At 48.5% G+C, this 18,913-nt stretch overlaps 1 protein-coding gene across 3 annotated transcripts in view; it reads right to left on the reverse strand.

Moving 5' to 3' along the window:
- The window catches only part of LOC144168816 (uncharacterized), a 101,805-nt gene that overhangs the window by 10,444 nt on the left and 72,448 nt on the right, over nucleotides 1-18,913 (reverse strand). The gene's annotated exons all lie outside the window — the stretch shown is intronic.

Raw genomic sequence — 18,913 nt, forward strand, 5'->3', positions numbered from 1 at the left:
GTTGTCGGCCAGCTCGACCTTCGAGAACGCTCCACCCTGTTTTCGTGGCGCGATCCCTCACGTGCTTTTCCCCTCACCAGTTCACGTGCGTTCACGGCTGAAGTGGTGCGAGAGAGAGGTAATCACTTTATTGAGCGTTCTGTTTGGTCTAAGGGTCTGTAGTGGCCCCCAGCTTGAGCCGAGTGGCGATTGCGGTAGCTCTGTTGACCACAGCGGTTTGCATCTCTTGGTCGGAGCTCCCCAGCACCTTCTCCCACTGCTCTTCACAAGTAATTGAAGGAAACGGGTCTTTACGACATCCCCACAGGATGTGAGGAAGGGTGGCGAGGGCACCACATGCAGGGCATTCTGGGGAGGGGTATATAGAGGGGTGGATGAGGTTCAGTTTTGCGGGATTAGGAAAAGTGTTCGTCTGCAGAAAACGCCACGCGTGTTCTTGGGGAAGGTCGAGTTGAACATGGGCGGGAGGGTATCTACGGCGGGAGAGGAGGTAATGGGTAGTAATTTCATTGTACGTGACTAGTCGGTCCCTGGCAGATCTGGCCCCGTGGTAGGGAACGTGACTGGCCCCGGCTCGGATCGTAAGCCCTCGAGCCGTATTGTGGGCAGCCTCATTTCCCTCGAGACGAGCGTGTGCCGGAGTCCAGATAATCTCTACTGGGGAACTGGGTGGATTTTGTTGCAGAAGTTTGAAGGCCAGCGTTGATATTAGGCCGCTAGCGAAATTTTGAACGGCCGTTTTAGAATCAGAGATTATGATTGATGGGGTCGGCCTCATTGAGACTGCTAACGCAAGGGCCGCCTCTTCCGCCGTGGCTGGGTGCGGAGAGTTAACGGTCAGGGAGGTGAGTGGGGGGTTATCGGGGTCAGTAATAACGGCGATGGCGTAGGCATTGTAGTGTCTATATTTGGCAGCATCCACATATACTACATCGGGTCGTACCTGGAGACGTTTGCGTAGAGCTCGTACCCTTTGTTCTCTACGACCCGCGTTGTGAGTAGGATGCATGTTGCGGGGGATCGGTCTAACGGTGACATTAGAATGAATGTCGCTAGAGAGTGGAGATTTCGCTTCAATGTCGTCGAGAGTGGTTATTCCTAATTGTTTGTGAATGTGATGCCCAGTGAGAGTTTTCGATAGGCGGACCACCTGATTGGATAAATGGGCTTCAATGAGCTCCTCTGCCGTGTTATGTATCCCAAGTCCCTCGAGTCTGGCAGTAGACGTATTAAGAGCGAGGTGAAGGGCAGCTTTGTATGCCCGGCGGATGAGGCGATTCACTTTATCTAATTCACTTTTACTGGGGTTCAAGTAGGGGAGTGAGTAAGTGATGCTACTGATAACAAGTGTCTGGATCAGTCGGATCCTCTCCGCCTCCTTGAGCCCCTTGTGACGATTCGATATTCGCCTAATGAGCCCAGTAGTTTGGGTGACATGCTGTTCCAATTTATGGAGAAATTGTGTGTTGTCCCGACATCGCTGAATTGTCATCCCCAATATTTTCAGGACAGGGACCTCTGGCATCGGCTTGTTCGCTATCTGAATTTTAATGTCTGGAGAAACTTTACCATTTCTGTTTGGGGGTAATAGGAGCAGTTCTGACTTATTAGGGGAGCAGGAAATCCCTGAACGTGCAGCTTCTTCGACTACTACCTGAGCACCTGCCTGCAGAATCTCCTCTATGTGCGAATCACTGCCGCCCGTGACCCATAAGGCGATGTCATCGGCGTATAGGCTGAACCTGAGGTCGGGAATTTCTTCTAATCGATTGGGAATGTTTAGAATGGCCAGGTTGAATAGTAGAGGAGAGAGCACCGCTCCTTGGGGGGTTCCTTTGGATGGAAGTTCAACCGTGTCAGAGGTAATGCCCCCTATTTGGATAATTTCAGTTCGACCAGACAGAAAGCTACGTATGTAGTTATACGTGTGGGCTCCCAGATAAATAGAGTGCAGTCCGTTCATTATGGCTTCGTGGGATACATTGTCAAATGCCTTAGTCAGATCTAAGGCAAGAATAGCTTCCGTGTCCAGATTATTTCGTGGTGTTCTTATTTCTCGGGAAATTTGGAGCAGGACATCTTGTGTGGACAGCCCAGCACGGAACCCTATCATGGAGTGTGGGAGATACTGGGAGCCTCGAAGGTGGGAGACTAGCCGCGTGAGGATAATGTGTTCAAAGAGCTTCCCCAAACAGGATGTAAGGGAAATTGGTCGAAGATGTTCTAATGCCAATGGTTTTCCGGGTTTGGGGATAAATGTAACTTTAGCGTGTTTCCACGATTGCGGTAGGGAGCCTCGTTGCCAATAATGGTTAAAGAACACTGTGAGAAAGGTGATAGAGCTGTCATCTAGATTCCTGAGCATTTTATTGGTTACCTGGTCTGGGCCTGGGGCTGACCATGGCCGAAGCTTTAGTAGGGCTCCCCTGACCTCTGACTCGGTTATATCGCCGCCCATAGTAGCATTAGCTAATCCTGCGTATGGGGGAAGGGGAATGCAAGCGCCTTGGGGGAGGTAAATATCTTTGACTTTGTCAATAAGGTCTAAGTTCGAGCCAGGAAAATTTTGGATGATGCTTGTAAGGCGATGCACCTTTTCCGTTTTTCAGTGGTTCGGGTTCAAAAGATGCTTCAAAAGCTGCCAGATGCGTCTCATGCCCAGGTTACCATGCATCTGTTCGCAGATTTGGCCCCATTGATTCTCGGAAAGTCGGAGAGTGTAATTTTCAATTTTATTCTTCAGATGTGCAAGTTTACGGCGTAGTTTGTGGTTGTGTTTAGCTCTCCTCCATCGTTTTTGAATGCTTTTTTATGCCTCCCACAGGTGTTGTAGGTGCGGGTCGATGACTTCCGAAGGTATCTCTGGGTCTATTGTTTTGTTTGCGGCTCGTGTGTCTGCAAGCAGCTCTTGAACCCAAGCATCAAGATTGGATGGGGTTGGCTTATCGAAAGTTTCATCATGCAGTTCTCGGAAACTCCTGAACTCGTCCCCGTTTATGAGATGCTGTTGTCGAGGATGTGCTTTGATGGAGTGAGTGAGGGTAATGTCGGTTTGGATAATGAAGTGATCACTCCCAAGGGAGGTGTCGGTGACCGTCCATTGGGTGTCCTTCACGTGAAGCGTAAAGGTGAGATCCGAGGTGGAGTCTCTTTGAACACTGTTACCGATCCTAGTAGGGGTGTTGGGTTCTGATTCTAGCGTGAGATGATGGATTTGCACCTGGTCCCAGAGGTCTCGTCCCTTTTTAGTACAGCTGGGGTAGCCCCACGCTGTGTGAGATGCATTGAAATCCCCTACAACAACTAGAGCATGTGGGCCAGCCGTCTTTCCGAGCGAGGGAGAATAAAAGGTTGAATTTATGATTTTGCAATTTGGGGTTACTATATACGTTGAGAACAAAAAGCTTGGAGGTTCCTTTATTCGTGGGGAAAATCGTGATTAGGTCATTGGGAATTTCTGCGCTTCCGAATTGGGTCCTTTGTGCTGGGATGTTACGTTGGACTAGTACGGCTGTTTTGGGCTCAGTATCTCCCTGCAGGGTTTTATATCCGGGAAGCTTAACGATTGTGCCCGTTTCCTGTAAGGATATGATATCTGGGGGAGAGACAAGCGGCTGAATGTGTAGCTGCAGGTTGCTACGTTTTTTTCGAAAGCCCCTGCAGTTCCACTGCCAGACCCTGGCGGTCTTAGTACTTTTATTGATGGGCAGGCTCATAGTGAGTAGCTACTGAGGGGTTGCATCCGATGGGGTTATTTATGCGGCTGAGGACGTCTCTCGTGTACATATGCATTTCAGAGCGGAGTTCCTCAATGCTAGATGTCAAGCCCGATTGAAGAGTGGCTAAATTTGCCTGCAGCGCTTGATAGAGTCCTACGTACTCGTTCTTTTGTTCTACTTGAGTTTGCTTGTAGGATACTGCATTCTGCTCGAGGGCGGCGAACTGCTTGTCTATCTTCTCGTCCCGGGTGCTTTTCTCAGACGCCATGTTCGCGCTACAAATGCCGTGCTCGCACAGCCGGTTGCGGCACGTTCTAGCGCGTCGCAACACGGTGCACTGTGGGAGAGGTGTGAAAGCTTGCGAAAAAAACGATCCGGATCTGCCAGCCATGGAGAACTTTCTGCAGCAAATACGGAAATCAATGTGAGGGCAACCAACATTTTCAGATTAGGTCAGTTCGGAAAGATCGCGTACCCGCCATGCCACAGAAACGGCCTCAGCCCGTATCCCGCAAAGTGGTGGTGCTGCGGTCGCGTTGGAATGAGTTCTCCGAGGTTCGTCTGCTCGTGCTCCGTTTGCACGGCGCAATGAAGTCCTATCTGAATCAATGCCAAGCCGTTAAGGCAGCTTCGGAAAAATAGTCGAACACTGTCAACTAGTAAAAAGTTGTGGAGTAGTTCCGATAACGTTCTACTCATATTTAAGCAATTTTACCCTGCTTATGTTAATCCTGAGTTTTTTATAACGCGATATTTGGCAACGAGGAGCCGAATTGGGGTAGATTTCGTGGCATTTAGTTGGGGTTGCGGTCATGTGGAGACATTCTGTTGCGCTTTTATATGTTGTTCTTCGTTTCTCAGCCAACTATAGCCATTTACAATATTAATGATAACCGCCAATTATGCATTTTTGTGTTCATTATTTCGGGGGCTCTTTTTCTGGCTAATCGCGTGTGGCAGAGCATATAGCCTTTTAAATGCAGAGCATTTCTTAGCCTCGCCTGTTCCTGCGTCGGACGGTGTCAACAGTTTCGCGTCCGCAGCAGGTGCGCCTCTCCTTCCCTCCTCTCTCTCAACAGCAGCTGGCGCGCGCATGCGTCGTAGTCAGGCCGTTCGCTCCGTCGGGGTCTCTGCGTAACATGTGCGTGATAGCAGCGCGGTGGGCCATGAAAGGGCGCGCGCTGCTTGCGCATGCGCGCTCTCCCCCCCGTACTGCTCTCCCTCTACTGCGCGCGCTGCAAATATAGCGGCTAGCGGTCGCTCGTGTTTCAGTCACTGCGTTGCTCCTTCCTTCCTTGGTTGACGCTCGTGCCCACGTTTACTCGTGTCTCCTACTCCAGCATCACGGAAGAAGCGATGGAAGCAACACTGCCTTAAATCAGTACTGAGGCCCCAATGCTCTGCATTTACTCGTGTTCCCCTCGCGGGAAGGCGCGGAATTTTTTTTTATTTTTGTCGACAAATCATCTACGTTTAATCAGATTCACTACCGCCGTCCATCAAAGCCGCATGGGATTAGGTGTTGGGATGATGCCTTGCTTTTTATCCCGACCGGCTACTTATAAAGCCGGTCGTTCTTTATATACACCAATTAACTCATAACTAGCTAGCATAACTTTACCGCCGCATCTACTTGAGAGTTGCCTCACGAAGGGAGTTACCTTGGCTTTAAAATAAGACGTTCTTTACCGGTAGTGGTGAAGGAGGAGGCACAACCAACTATGTACAAGTATAATGCATAGCCCAATACTAATACATGCAGACACGCAAAACACTTTCTGCTTACCAACTTTATTTACATTCAGCACTCTTTAAAGCTCCATGGAAGCATTCTTTACCAATGGCGTCAGTTCCCATTGACTGTACATCAGCTTCACCTTCTTTCTAACAGATGCAACGCCGCCACCAGCAGTGAACTGTTTGCAAGCGTCTTTTGCTGCTAAATGCATTAGTAACACTATGTTGGTCTGCAGAAGTTCAGCAGTCAGAGTGTCTTCGTGTGTACAGCATCCGACTCCTTGCACACCACAGCACTTGAGCTAATCCATAATGTCCCAGATGGTGTCCACGCCGAGGCTCTTTTCTTGCAGCAGAGAACCGATCTTGCTTTCAACGCCTCTAAACATCTTGAAAAGCGCTCACCACGTATATTTAGGGCATCCCTCCATGAATTATCTTTCCAGTGTCAGAAACGCTTCTGGGCAGTGCGTATGCGATGACAGGATGTCAGTGATGCAGGCTGCACACTTTTCATGCTACAAGAAAGTGTGTACAAGATATCCACACAAGTAGTACACAATACAATCTTGTTCAGCCGGTGTGCTGTATGAATGGTCTGGCGCATTGCACTTTTTGGCCGCAGCAGCCTTTGAAGAATTGCAGAGCTCCAACAGCTTTGACTTGATCTCATCTTGCAGCCGTTCATGTGTTGCCTGCCGTTCTTCCTTTCCTGCCTTCATGGTTTCTTGTACAGCAGCAAGCACGATAGTTGGCTCTGGCAACACATTACCAGCGATGCAAGTCTTGATAGGTGTGTACAGACTTAAAAGTCTGTATATGTGTGAAAAGCTCAATATTGTCGGGTGCTCTTCATCCCCTCCTAAGGTTCTGGTGACTCCAAAGAATCTCTGAAAGACAGAGAAAACATGGTATGACGTCTGTTTCAGAGGAACAGTCCCGAACATTTTCTTCCTGCAACACCTTATATGCAACTTTTTAGAAAGCTTCCTCATTTAATACCTCCAAGGGATCCTATTTAAGTTTTCCAGTCAAAACGTAGTCCGGTCCTTCGGTAGGGTCTGATGAGTTCTAGGACAGATGCCAGGGTCACCCGGAGAGACTCTATTGTGACTTTAGAGGCAAACATGACAGTTCTTCTCATTATGTGGTTTTGTTCAGTCAGGTTTACAAGGCAAACGAACTCTGTAATGACATGAAAGATAAAAAGCCTTGAAAATTCATTAGGAGTGCCTAAACAGATTATCAGGGTATTATTCGCATACCTCAGTTTCTTTTGATGAACTTCTGATGGCAAACTGTGGGAGTTTCACGTTAAGAGCATCAACAACATTATTCACCAATGTTGTGAACTCAACTGTGCCGTCACAATTTGCAGTCCAGGATGCTGAAGCCTCTTGTACAGCTTTAAGCTCACTGCGGTGCTGCGGCTGAAAAGCTGTAGGGCACTAAACAAGGCACCATGTTGTAGACATGCATAAAAAGGTTATGGAAAATGCAACTGCAAAACCGACTTGTCTAACTGCACCAACCTGCACAGCCGGACTTGCATTCATTTTCCTCAGATTATCTGAGGCCACATGCTCCTTTGTAAGTTTAGGAACAACACGAAGCTGCTGTTTGCTCTAGACTTTCTGCAGTACACGGTAATGATCAAAGTTGACTTTGTGTTCACCAATCTGCAAGGAAAAACATTTGAAGAAGGTATTAGTATCGCGAGTATGCACAAAACATGTTGGTGCTACCTAACTTAAAAACAAGGCATACTCACCATACCGTACTTGTAACGAAGGTGGTGGTTCCTAATGCACTTGATGATGTGGGGAATATCACAGAAGTACAAACTTTCGTCTAAAATGCATGGGTGTTCAGTTTTGTGCACAGGTGCGTGAAACGTGCCCGTGACGCCAAAGGCTGACCACATGGCCTTGTTTGTACTTGCTTCATCACTATTACAGCTACAACCATTGCATTTTGCTTATGGAGCTATATGACGGCTTCCAGAACCATCCTTGCCAGGACTCTACCAGGAGCAGCATTCTTTGTAGCGAAACTGGCGATCGGTTGCACCCATAGAAGAAAGAGGGGAACCAACATCAGGAAAAGGGCCCGATCTACAATAGTGGTTGATTTTTGATCGTCCCCATAATCAACAAAACCGTCAACCTTATAGGTTTGTTTGTTGAATTTGACAGTCCGGGGCACTTCCATCTCATCTAGTATGAGCGTTCCATAGAAGCGGACAGCTTGCTCTTGTTGCATGAATGCACCAATGCTGGCAAGCAAAACCTTATTAAAGCCGAACTCGCAAGGCATTCCCTTGATAATTTGCATCAGCCGTGAAGAGGTAGACAGTGGCAACAGGTTCATCTTTGACATTTGCATATATGCAGGCGGGCTTGATATCATTAAAAGAAAGCATAGCTTCAACCATTCAGATTCGTAGTGCTTTCCTCTTGCTGACTTTGCTTTTAAAGCTTTCAGCGCTGCACAAAAACCGAGTTGTGCTTCAGGAAGCACCTCTATGGCTTTATCTCCTTCACCCCTAGTCAACTTGACAAGAGCGCCTTCATAGCACGGATTTCTTTCTTCGCTCTTTCTCGCAAAACTGTGGCTCTGATAACCTCATTTCTTAGGTTCTGCCCTCTTCAACGAACCATTCGGAGAGACTAGGTTTGTCCTTTTGTGTTCTTTGCTCTACTTCGTTTTTCTCGAAGGCGGAGACTTTTTCTTCTGCTCTTGCATTGTGGGCACCGGCTTTGCTGGGAGAGCCCACAACAATTTACGTGCCTCCACACGTCCTGTGTCTGGACAGCAGGCGTTGCTACCGAAACAGAAGGGAATAAACTACAGCTGCATCCCGGGCACACTTTCAGGTTGTACACATAGCTGAGGAACGCCGACACTTCCTTTAGGCTTGAGAGCTGCCTCAAGTTTCACGAACCGCGTTCCCGGTACACGCTCGGAGGAACAAGTCTTCCCCTTGAGCTTACAGCCACGGTGAAGTCTTTTCTCACAGCAACGGCCCTGTCAATAACAACAATGCCGCTGCTCTCAGCAATGTTAAACAAAACGACGTCCTCAGTTTTGAGCTCCACATTCCAAGACTCAAACTTTCAGCGTTCTTTGAAGGCATGAAACCAGCTTTCTCCCTCCGAACACAAATCTGGATCGGAAGATGCCCATGACTTGTCGGGAACGCCGTTTTCTATGTCGTCGCAGAGTATGCCGTCCTCTCTTTCGGTAGAGCTAGCCTCTGCCTCTCTTTCTTTTGCAGGTTTCCTTTTCGGCGTCAATGTCTTTGGTTTCGACAAGTGAACCGGGATATTAGGGAAAATCAGGGGAACTGCCCCTGGCCTAATTGACCACCTTCCACGCGGAATCTGAACACCGCTGCCGCAGATGACGTGCTCATAACAAGTGACGAGGTCCTGAGGTTAAAAATGCACATGTTTTCGCGGAATGGCAGCAGACCAAGTCTTCAGCACTTCAGGGTCGTTCGGCGGTTTGAAGAAATGACGCCGAACGGCATATGTCTCTTGGGAGCCATATCCACTTCGACAGCCGGGCGCGCTGCAGGTCGCCATGGCATTGATGTATCAGCCTTGGCCCACAAGACAATGGCACATGATGAACGTGTAAGAGTGCAAAAAAATGAGTCATAACGAGACACCACACTGTTGCAAAACGAGAGACCGATGCACAGTAAACACCGCAACTCAACTCGGTGCGGGCACCTGGTCGCCCTCCGCCGATCTCAACGCGACACCAGCGCCGCTCATCAGCTGGGATACGAAATGTGGCAGCCTCCGGCGCGGTGTTTTCTAACTGACCTAATCTAAAAACGTTGGGCGCAACAGCAGGGTCTCCGACGAAGGGAGCGGGTCCTCCATCGTTGCTGATTCTCCAGCCTTCCGCCACTAGTGCAAGCTGCGCCAATTTTTTATAGGTCCTTAATCATCTATACCATCATCAGCCTGTCTTGTCCTCTCATGGACAAAGGCCTCTACTTAAATAATCCAGCCGTCTATCGCATGCTACCTTAGGAAACTTCCCGGAAAACTTGGACAAAAAGAAAGCAAACAGACGCGGACGCTCATGAACAACTGGTGAAATTTTATTAGAGAGGGCAATAGATAGAAAGCCAGGATCTCGCAGCCATAAAAGGACTGCGAGGTTGTCACCGAGGTTGTCTGGAAAGGAATGCTGGCCACCCTTCCAAGAAAGAAAAGGAAGAGGCGAAAACTGACGATTCACCTTCTGCAGGTCGACGATCTGCCAAACAGTGTGGAAAAGAGCCTGTCACGTGGACAAAAAAATTACACCACCTTCCCGTGGGAAACCCTGATGAGGATGCGAAGCATCATGGGGGTTCCGTGTGGTTTCATTGTGTTGCCGTTATAACCACCTGTTATAACCGGTGGCAAAGGCACGCAAGCAGTGTTGTGTAACGGTGAGTAGGCGGTGGTTCTCGAGACGCCGAAACTCGTACATTATGTTCTTGTCGATGTTGTCTCTGTGGTAGAATCGGTAGTCTCCGTCAGCGTTGGTGAGGTAAAGGTTGTTGACGTTAGTGCACCGGATGAGAGCAACGTACACGCCCTCCTCTTCGCAGCTTTGTCTTCTTCTTCAGTGGTTCCCCTACGGGAAGATGACGACGGCGCTTGAACGCAAAGCTATCTCGTTATGGATTTTTTGGTTGGTCAATCCCTAGGGCCATTCGTCTGTGTTGTAGAATCGGTAGTCTCCGTCAGCGTTGGTGAGGTAACGGTTGTTGACATTGGTGCGCCGGCTGAGAGCAACCTACACGCCCTCCTCTTCGCAGCTGTCTTCTTCTCCTTCTTCTTCAGTGGTTCCCTACGGGAAGATGACGACGGTGGTTAAACGCGAAGCTATCTCGTGATGGATTGTTTGGTTGGCCAATCCCTAGGGGCATCCTGCCACAATCATCATCAGAGGCGCTCGGGACGGGGCACAGACGCGGGTCATCCACCAAGCAAGAGATGTTTCGCATCAACAACTTTACCTACTGCCGCAACTGAAAAAGCCTGAGCAGCTCTCCCTGGTTAGAGGCATAGCCGAGAAGGGCCAAAGTAAAGAGCAAGAACGATTCAGGTTCGCATGATTTAGCGTACTGCCAGCAACAGGCAACCGTCAGCGTACTCGTAAGCACGACGGGGCCAAACGCCTGCAGCAAGGAGGATTGAAACTTCCTGCCGGCAAGCCATTCGTTTTAGTATTGCTACTGCAGAAGAGTATGAGAAGAGGGCCGATGAATTTGATTGATTGATTGTAGGGTTTAACGCGCCGACGCAGCGCAGGCGATGAGGCGCGCCGTAGTGGAGGGCTCCGGATTAATTTTGACCACCTGGGGATCTTTAGCGTGCGCCGGAATCTCGTACACACGAGCGTTTTTGCTTTTCGCCTCCATCAGAAAAGCGGCCGCCGCGGCCGGGAATCAAACCCGCGACCTCGTGCTCAGCAGCACAACGCCTTAGCCACTGAGCCACCGCGGCGGGTAAGAGGGCCGATGAAGCAACGGAAGCTTACGTCCATGGCTTGACGGAACAGAAACGTCAAAGGCGAAGGACGCCGTCCATTCCTGTTCTGTGAGCCCCACCAGTCGACCAAGCTAGCTACCTCAATCGAGAAGATTATAGTTTTACACTTCAAGAGCTGCTTTATTGCCCAGACCCACAAAGAGCCGTGCCAATCTAGCGTGACAGTCCCGTAAGGGGGCACTTGGAAAAACGTCTTAGGGTTTTTCCTTCAGGCGTCTCTGTCAAAACTGTCATTAGAAGACCCCTTCTTGGTGCGGCACCCTCGAGCGGTCTCAGAAGTTTGAGAGACACGGCCCTCTTACTTTCTGACTGGCTTATCGGTGGACCTTAAAGACATGTATTACTTACTTCCTTCCTGATGCCTTGGTTTTAGAAGTGATTACTGAGGCCATCAAAGTATTCGGGAGTACAAGATTCCAAACTGAGTACAGCATTGCCACGGAAGTCTTCCTTGAGGGGCTGGCATTTTACCTACAGTCAACTTTCGTAATGCACAACAATAAGCTGCTCCTCTAGCGAGAAGTGCGCATAGGCTGCTCGATTGTAGCGCGCTTAGCGACCTTCTACTTGCCGTATTTGACAGGCGCGTGCATGCAATCCTTCCTGATATCGCAATCGTGCGAAAGGTCCAGTATGTTGAAGAATACTTTGTGCCTTTGGAGATATGTGGCGATCCATTAGTCCAAGGAGACAAATTTCTGGAGACATTTTTATCTGTTTAGATGACCTTCGCATTGACGAGCCAGAGGCCAGTGGAAGCTGCGATTCGTAGACATTGAATTATCCTTCGGCTGTCCCGTGTTGTGACTGTATACGCCACCTTTACAAAAAAGACACCTGCCGTTCAGTTCCGCACACTCGAAGGTGGTGAAACGCAAGAGAGCCGTGGCAGCCATACGAAACGCAGTGACTAGGTCCTGCCTTCACATGATCACGAAGAGCTTGAACAGCCAAGCTGGCAGACTCAATTCGGGAGGGTATACCGCTCCATTATAGTGCCGCTCTGCGGAAGCCGTTCTGAAACGGGTGATTTTGAAGGGGACTGCAAAAAGGTCGCAAGATAATGCCAAGAGCCGTCTATACGTGTTTCCCTACGGCATAGACAATTTACAAATTTAGTGCAGAAGGGCAGCCGCCTGAGTCCAGGTAGCCAGGTGCTGTCGTAGCTCGGGTGGCCCGCTGGATCAGGTTTTGCTGGTCCTGCAGGTGCGAGCTGGTCAGCGCGTATTCCCATTGCTCGGGAGTACGTGAGGACAGTAGGGAGGCTGGAGTGGGCCGAAGAATACGAGGTGCAGGGTTGTGGCTGTGGTGTGGCAAACAGGGCAGATTTAGGTGAAACGGCTAGGGGAGATGTGCGGCAAAATGGTGCCGTTGTTGTAGGTGTTTGCAGAAGTCGCTCAATGCGGAATTCTTTGTTGGCGAGTGCAGGGTGTGGGGTACGTATTCTCGGCGGGTGTGGCGGTAGTGCGCTAAGATATCGGTGTAGGTGGCTAGTATTGAATGTAGCGTGTCTGTCATGGTGTCCAAGTCTCTCCGCTTCGTAGGGAGTGCCCGTTAGCGGAGTTCTTGGGCCGCAGTGGGGGCTGCTTCGTTTTCGGGGAGGGAGGTGTGACGGGGGGCCCAGGCGATGCTTATTTTAGGATGACATGCTAAGGCTTGTAGACTCTTGAGGGTAGGTAGAATCCCTCCAAGGAGGTATCTTCGACAGGCTTGCTGTGAGTTGGTGGTAATTGTGAGGTAGTCGGACGTTGCTGAATGCACTGCTAACGGTATTGCCGTAGCCTCCGGTGGAGATGGTGGAAGGTGGCGGTAAGTGGCTACAGTGTAGATGGTGCCGTCGGTGACCGGTGGGGTTGCATGGAAAGGTGAGTGCGCGATGTGGGTGTAACGGGTGTCATTGTAGGATGAGGACTGTTTACGTAGACAGCGAGCACGAGCATTGCGACGTCCTTTGTTGTACTCGGGGTGCATGTCTCGGGGTTGGGGAAACTTTGATGGTGGCCGGTATATGAGGTAGTATCGGCTGCAGTGCTTCATGGGGTTCTGTTATAAGACGGCCTAAATTCTGGAGGACTGTACGCCCTGTAAGGGTGAGTGTAAGACGAGAGAGTTGAGCTTCTACGAGTTCGGAAGGTGAGTTATGTAGGCTAGGTTAAAGGAGCTTTTTCGTGGGTTGTGAAAGCCGGTAGTACCAGGGCTATATCGTAAAGGCTCGGCGGGTGAGAGAATCTAACTTCGACTGTTCTTTATGTCGGAGTTGGACACAGGGAGTGGCATATTTAGGCCTGCTGAGAAGTAATGCTTGTAAAAGTGGACACGTGTCTTGTTGTTTAACATGCATGCACAAACAATGTAAAATGTATATACTGTATAGTGTACTAAATCACACCTTCGTTCGGACGGGTATATGGTCGCCAGAGTGGTACGTGCTTTAAGGACTGTCTTTGTGAGCACGCATATAACATGCCCACAGGAACAGAAAGCACCCTTGGCTAACACTGCAAAAATTGCTACCCCACGCACAGCGAACCCCGTATCTAAAAACGTTATCGTTGCACGCGACCCTGCAAAATGTACGAATCTTCCGTAATATGCATTAAACGGGCCATGAAGACATTATACAAGTTTGTTTTGCTCGGAAGATGTAGTATTTTATTGTGCCCTCGGCACCTTTCCGGCAGCGAACGATACTTTATTCACTGAGAAATTACACATTTCGAGGAAAAATTTTGATTCTCCCTCTAAATAGCGTGCTTTCGTGACGTCGGCAATGACGTATCCGAAACAGGGTCTTAAACCTAAACATAGCCTGCTGAAAAAGGCTGATACTATCGCACAGGCGGCTGTTGGGTTACGCTGTTTGCGGCCCACTTTCATGGGTGGCTCCTTCATAGCGCTAGAGCGCCAGAGTTCGCACTTCGCTTCTGGCGAGACTTCCTTACCTGCCATATTTTTATTAGGGTTTATACTAATAGCTTCCTAAAACAGAAGCTCTGACTGGAAAAACATGGTCATGTAAGCGACCGTGCCGCTTATGTCAGGTGGTCAGTGTTGTGTCAGGCACGTCCAATGCGTCCGACGACTGCGTCAGGCAGTGCTGGCCGCGAAACTGCCGCAATAACTTCTTGGGTGTGTGTCTACGTGTTTGTCCATAACTTTAATTGTTCATCCCACGATTCTTACGGCTAGAAAAACAATGTGTCCCGAATTTAAGCGCAAACAGCCCCTTCCACAAGCTTATAATCCCTGTTAATTTGCGTTTGCCTATGCTGGCCTCAGCCAACCGCGCATCTGCACATGTGACTTCATAGGTTCTGTTGCAGGAAATTAGATATTGGGTCGCAAGGCCATTCCTTTTTTCCTAATTGCATAGCTTATTTGAGCAACGTTTACGGTTATAGTGGCACCAGTATTATTCTAACGAGACAATCCTTCGAATGCGCGAAACTCTTTTGAAGCGAAACTCTTATGAAGCGAAACTCTTCGAATGAGCGAAAGGGAGGAAAGCGTGAGTTCGCCTTCCTTGGAACTGTTTAGGCGGGAGATTGTGTATTTGATGGAGGCGAAAAGCAAAAACGCCCGTGTGTACGAGATTTCGGCGCACGTTAAAGATCCCCAGGTGGTCAAAATTAATCCGGAGCCCTCCACTACGGCGCGCCTCATCACCTGCGTTGCGTCGGCGCGTTAAAACCCCACAATCAATCGAGATTGTGTATTTGGCCGAATAAAAAGAAAGCTTATGTTGATGTTTTTATCTGCTTTATAGGGGCAGCCGTGTTTTATTCTCTCTTTGTCTATCTTGGTTTTCCTTCTCGCCCCGGCTTATAATTACGTTGACTCCTCCTATTTATTGCCAACTTTAATTGTAAAATTTCAAAGGTTGTTCGTCAGCACTCGTGTTTGTTTGCCCTGTCTTTGTTTAAGTTTTTCGCGCTGTTTCCTAAGGTGCCGCGTGTACACAACTAGGCAACATCAATATTTAGTGAGTATCGAGCGCATCCTGAGCCCACGTTTTCCCACCAAAGTTTTGTAGCTCATCCCTTCATGCAGTCTTTGGCCGACCAATATTGCGTTGACGGCTTATTGGTAGGCACGCCGTTAAACGAATTGTCCACCTGTTGTACTTCATGCGCATGACGTGACCCACCAATGCCCGATTTCTTCGCTGAATGTGAGAAAAAATGTCCTCCACACCAGTTTGTTTTCCAATTCTTTATACGTCTGGAATGAATACGTCGCAACTGGCACACTTTCAAGTTCCTTGAACACCCCCTTACTCTCAGACATCTATCTACCGCAGCAAACTATATTCATCTTGTATAGGCAGGTATGACTTCTGAAATACCCAACATTCACGATGGCGCAACTGCGATCTGGCTCGCCACAACTTTGAACAAAAATACTACACCACATAACACTTTATTCGCTTAAACACCAACTGCACTGAAACTTTCAACAAAATAAAAGTAATCTCACCTAATCATACACAAATAAAGTGCGAAATGTAAACTGAACTTCAAACATGAACGCGCGCGACCACCGGGAAGTTATTTTGAGTCAGAATAACTGCCGCAGTAGCAAGCTTTGTCTATCCGAGTAAACAGGCGGGTCCACATTGACCGAGCTACTCGCTCCTATGATTTCGAAAAGCTTTGGTGATCTGGCGCCTTGGCTACTATCCCCGTGGCTCTTAGCCATCGGGTATCTGGAGTGCTCATCAGGTGTTCACAGAAATACGTCACCACTGCCACTCCGAAGCTACGACTGAGGAAGGAAGTTTCGGGGCCTCCGGTAAATGTGTAATGTGGCGCGACGGTAACAGAAGTTTGGAAAGGAGGACAATGATACGACGTCGGACACGAAGGAAATGACACCCGTTTTCACAGGTGCCGCGCCTGCGCGGTGAAGTTTATTCTATGCCCACGCGGTGGTAGCATGCCCGGCAGACACGTTCGCCAGCGGTGTCCGCAAGTTACGCCATCACACCAAACCGTCTTTACGCCAGAAGATAAACAATACGAATTTCCGGTAATTAATGCCCCCAAGATACATGTTGGCTACGAGGCACGTGGTAGCGGATGTCACCGGGAAAATTTAAACCACCTTAGGGTCTTTAACTTACGCCGAAGTATCGACACACTGTCGTTTTTCGTTTCTGCTACTATCAGGAAAACGGCCACCGTGGCCGGAAATTGAACCCGCGAGCTTAGGATCAGTAGCGCAACGCCTTACCCACTGTGCCACCTCGGCGTGTTTTCCAGTGGTACTTATGCCGGCGCCAACATTGCGCTATCTAACTATAAACCAGAGGGCACAGGATTACCACGGGCCTCTAAGAAATCGAGGGAGGCACAGTATATAAGCACAAAAGAACTAAAATAAATCCCACCATATAGCGTCTGATCACAAATGTTATCAAAATACTGTTCAATATTTCCGCGGTTCCGTCTCCGCTGCTAGCTCGGTTTGGCAAACGAAAGATGGCGCAAAATAGGTACCGCTGTGTTTCAAGGGAACAGTCGCGCAAGAAGGCTCGGCGTTGCTCTCGAGGCAAGTGGTAGGGCCAAACTCAAAATTGCGCAAAACAGCAAATCTTCAATCAACTGCCCACAAACAAAACGCCCAGCCGAGAGCACAACAAGATAAAGAGTAAAGGAAACGATGAGACTCATGCAACCACTGATCATCGCCCGAATGTTGAAGCACCTATACCATGCCACAAATTTACGCGCACCAAAGAAAGTGCAAGTAACACCATCATCAGGATAGCATATAAGGCAGTCCTTAACCTCGCAATTTTTACCGTGAAACGAACTAACAAACGGTGGACCATTAGGGTAACGGAATGGACATGCAAAGCGCAGGACAAGATAGGGTGAAGGCCAATTCGACAATTTTTCACCCTACAGTCATCCTAAAGGATTGTTGATTACAATGGCGATGAACATGCCCCCAACCTGCGTCTTCTTAATGCATCTCAAGAAAGTGAAGAAGACACTGTCCTAGCACCAAGAAAGCGGATGGAAAAACAAAATGAGGAGGGCCCATCATACCCTCCGCCCGGGACCTCCCCCTCTGACAATTAACTACTGCACGCCATGATACACATGGCACCGATCTAGTGACTCAGCATCAAAACGGTCCTCTACCAATAATATAGATCCAACCCTACCAAAGAAGAGGCGATATACCAGGATCAAGTTCATTCCGGGAAAGTTCCAATATCATGTGACCACCGACTCCGGGATGAACAAAAAAAAGCCCGAGGCCCCGATTGTGGTAGTCGACTAATCTGGGAATCTTTGTGACTGCATGACCCTCCAGTATACAAGAGCAAACAATTGGAAGTTGGAGCAATCCTCTTAGCAATCCGAATAGCGGACGTATCAAATAGAAGCGTGACATCATTACAGACTCGGAAAGGAGATTATACTGTTTTCCGCAGGCATAATACCTAAGAGCTTCGGTAACATATTCCCATTTACAATAGAAAAAGTTGACAACGGCACCTGGACACAATAGACTGGAAGAGAACGATGCACTGATCAAAAGGCAAATGAACTCACATGTCGTGCTCCTTGTGACCAAGACTACCACACAGCCCCCCCTCAGAAAACGTTAGGAACACGATCTTTTCCCTTGCTACAAGAGGTCTCAATGCCCAACAACGACGAACTCAGTGGATGAAAAGCAACACAAGTATTTGAACATATATGTCGTTAGGTATTTCTCTGAGAACATCAGTTATTAACTGAAAACTGCTAAAATAGGGGAAACATCCACTTTTTGGCTCGCAAGCTAGACATGTCCAAGGGTATGGTTAGGGGACAACTCAAACAAATAACATACCGCACTTGTTCGAGACATGGGAGGCACCTTTGACCCGCTCGTTACCTCAAGATCCGCGTTACCTCGTTACCTCAAGACTGAGAGGGCAAGGGAAGGAGCGGCTGCATCTAGTGCGCAGACTCAAGTTCCACCTTTCAGCTCACTGCCATCAATTTACCCCATTTTCCTGCAACAACTTTTCTTCCTGAACAATTCGTCTCTCTTGCCCTCTCTGAAAAAAAAGGTTACTTGTTCAGCCCGGCCTAGACATCACATAATAAACATTTTGATACACTGACTCTTACGTCTGCTCGCTAAAGCTTACCAACGCCTAGCATCCGCAATCTTTCACGCTCACATTTCAAGACACAGAAGCCCAGAAAGCCTTTGTCTCTCCTGTGCCACCGCGATAAAAATCCCTCCTGCCTAGTCCTCTTTTCGATGGCCTTCAGTGCTGGTCAAGCATGGATCGAAAATGCAGCAGCTGAGCACGGAAACGTTTCGTGGGAGTCAAAGTATCGCTACGGCATCTTACATCTTAGAATCCAAACGTAGATGTGTCTGCAACTTTTTCTATTTAATTGTTGTTTGAAAGTCTGTGAATTTATAGAATTACCGCTTTTTATTGCCGTTACCTACCAAATTATGTGTATTTGTGCGGAAGTGCAGGTTTGGTAGCTTTTAGGTACTTTTTATTCGTTTTTTAAGACATTCTTTGCAGCCTCGTTTTGTTTTGTCTTCAATTTTCGGTGGCCGATGTATAGAAGCTACTTCCACCAGATATGCACTTTGGAGTGATACGGTTTTTGTTTTCGGTATTTTTTAATTCCTAGTTTGAACGCTCTTTTGCTAAATTTTTTCGTTTAACCTTCGATGTTGGGGCGAATATATTGCCGCGAACCAGGTATGGGTTTGTTTATATATTGTTTGTTTCTACTGCCGGGCCAAGCCCGGCTGTGTTATCTGCGTTCCAAGCAAGGCGCATCTTCCATTCTTTGTTTTTATGCTGCACGGGCTATCTCATTCAGATAAGCAGACTGTTTCGCCCTAACGTAGCTAGCCCAGAAT

This window comes from Haemaphysalis longicornis, unplaced genomic scaffold (genome assembly GCF_048455015.1).
Source record: "Haemaphysalis longicornis isolate Haplotype H1 unplaced genomic scaffold, Haemaphysalis longicornis Haplotype H1 scaffold_2, whole genome shotgun sequence".
NCBI classification, from domain to species: domain Eukaryota; kingdom Metazoa; phylum Arthropoda; class Arachnida; order Ixodida; family Ixodidae; genus Haemaphysalis; species Haemaphysalis longicornis.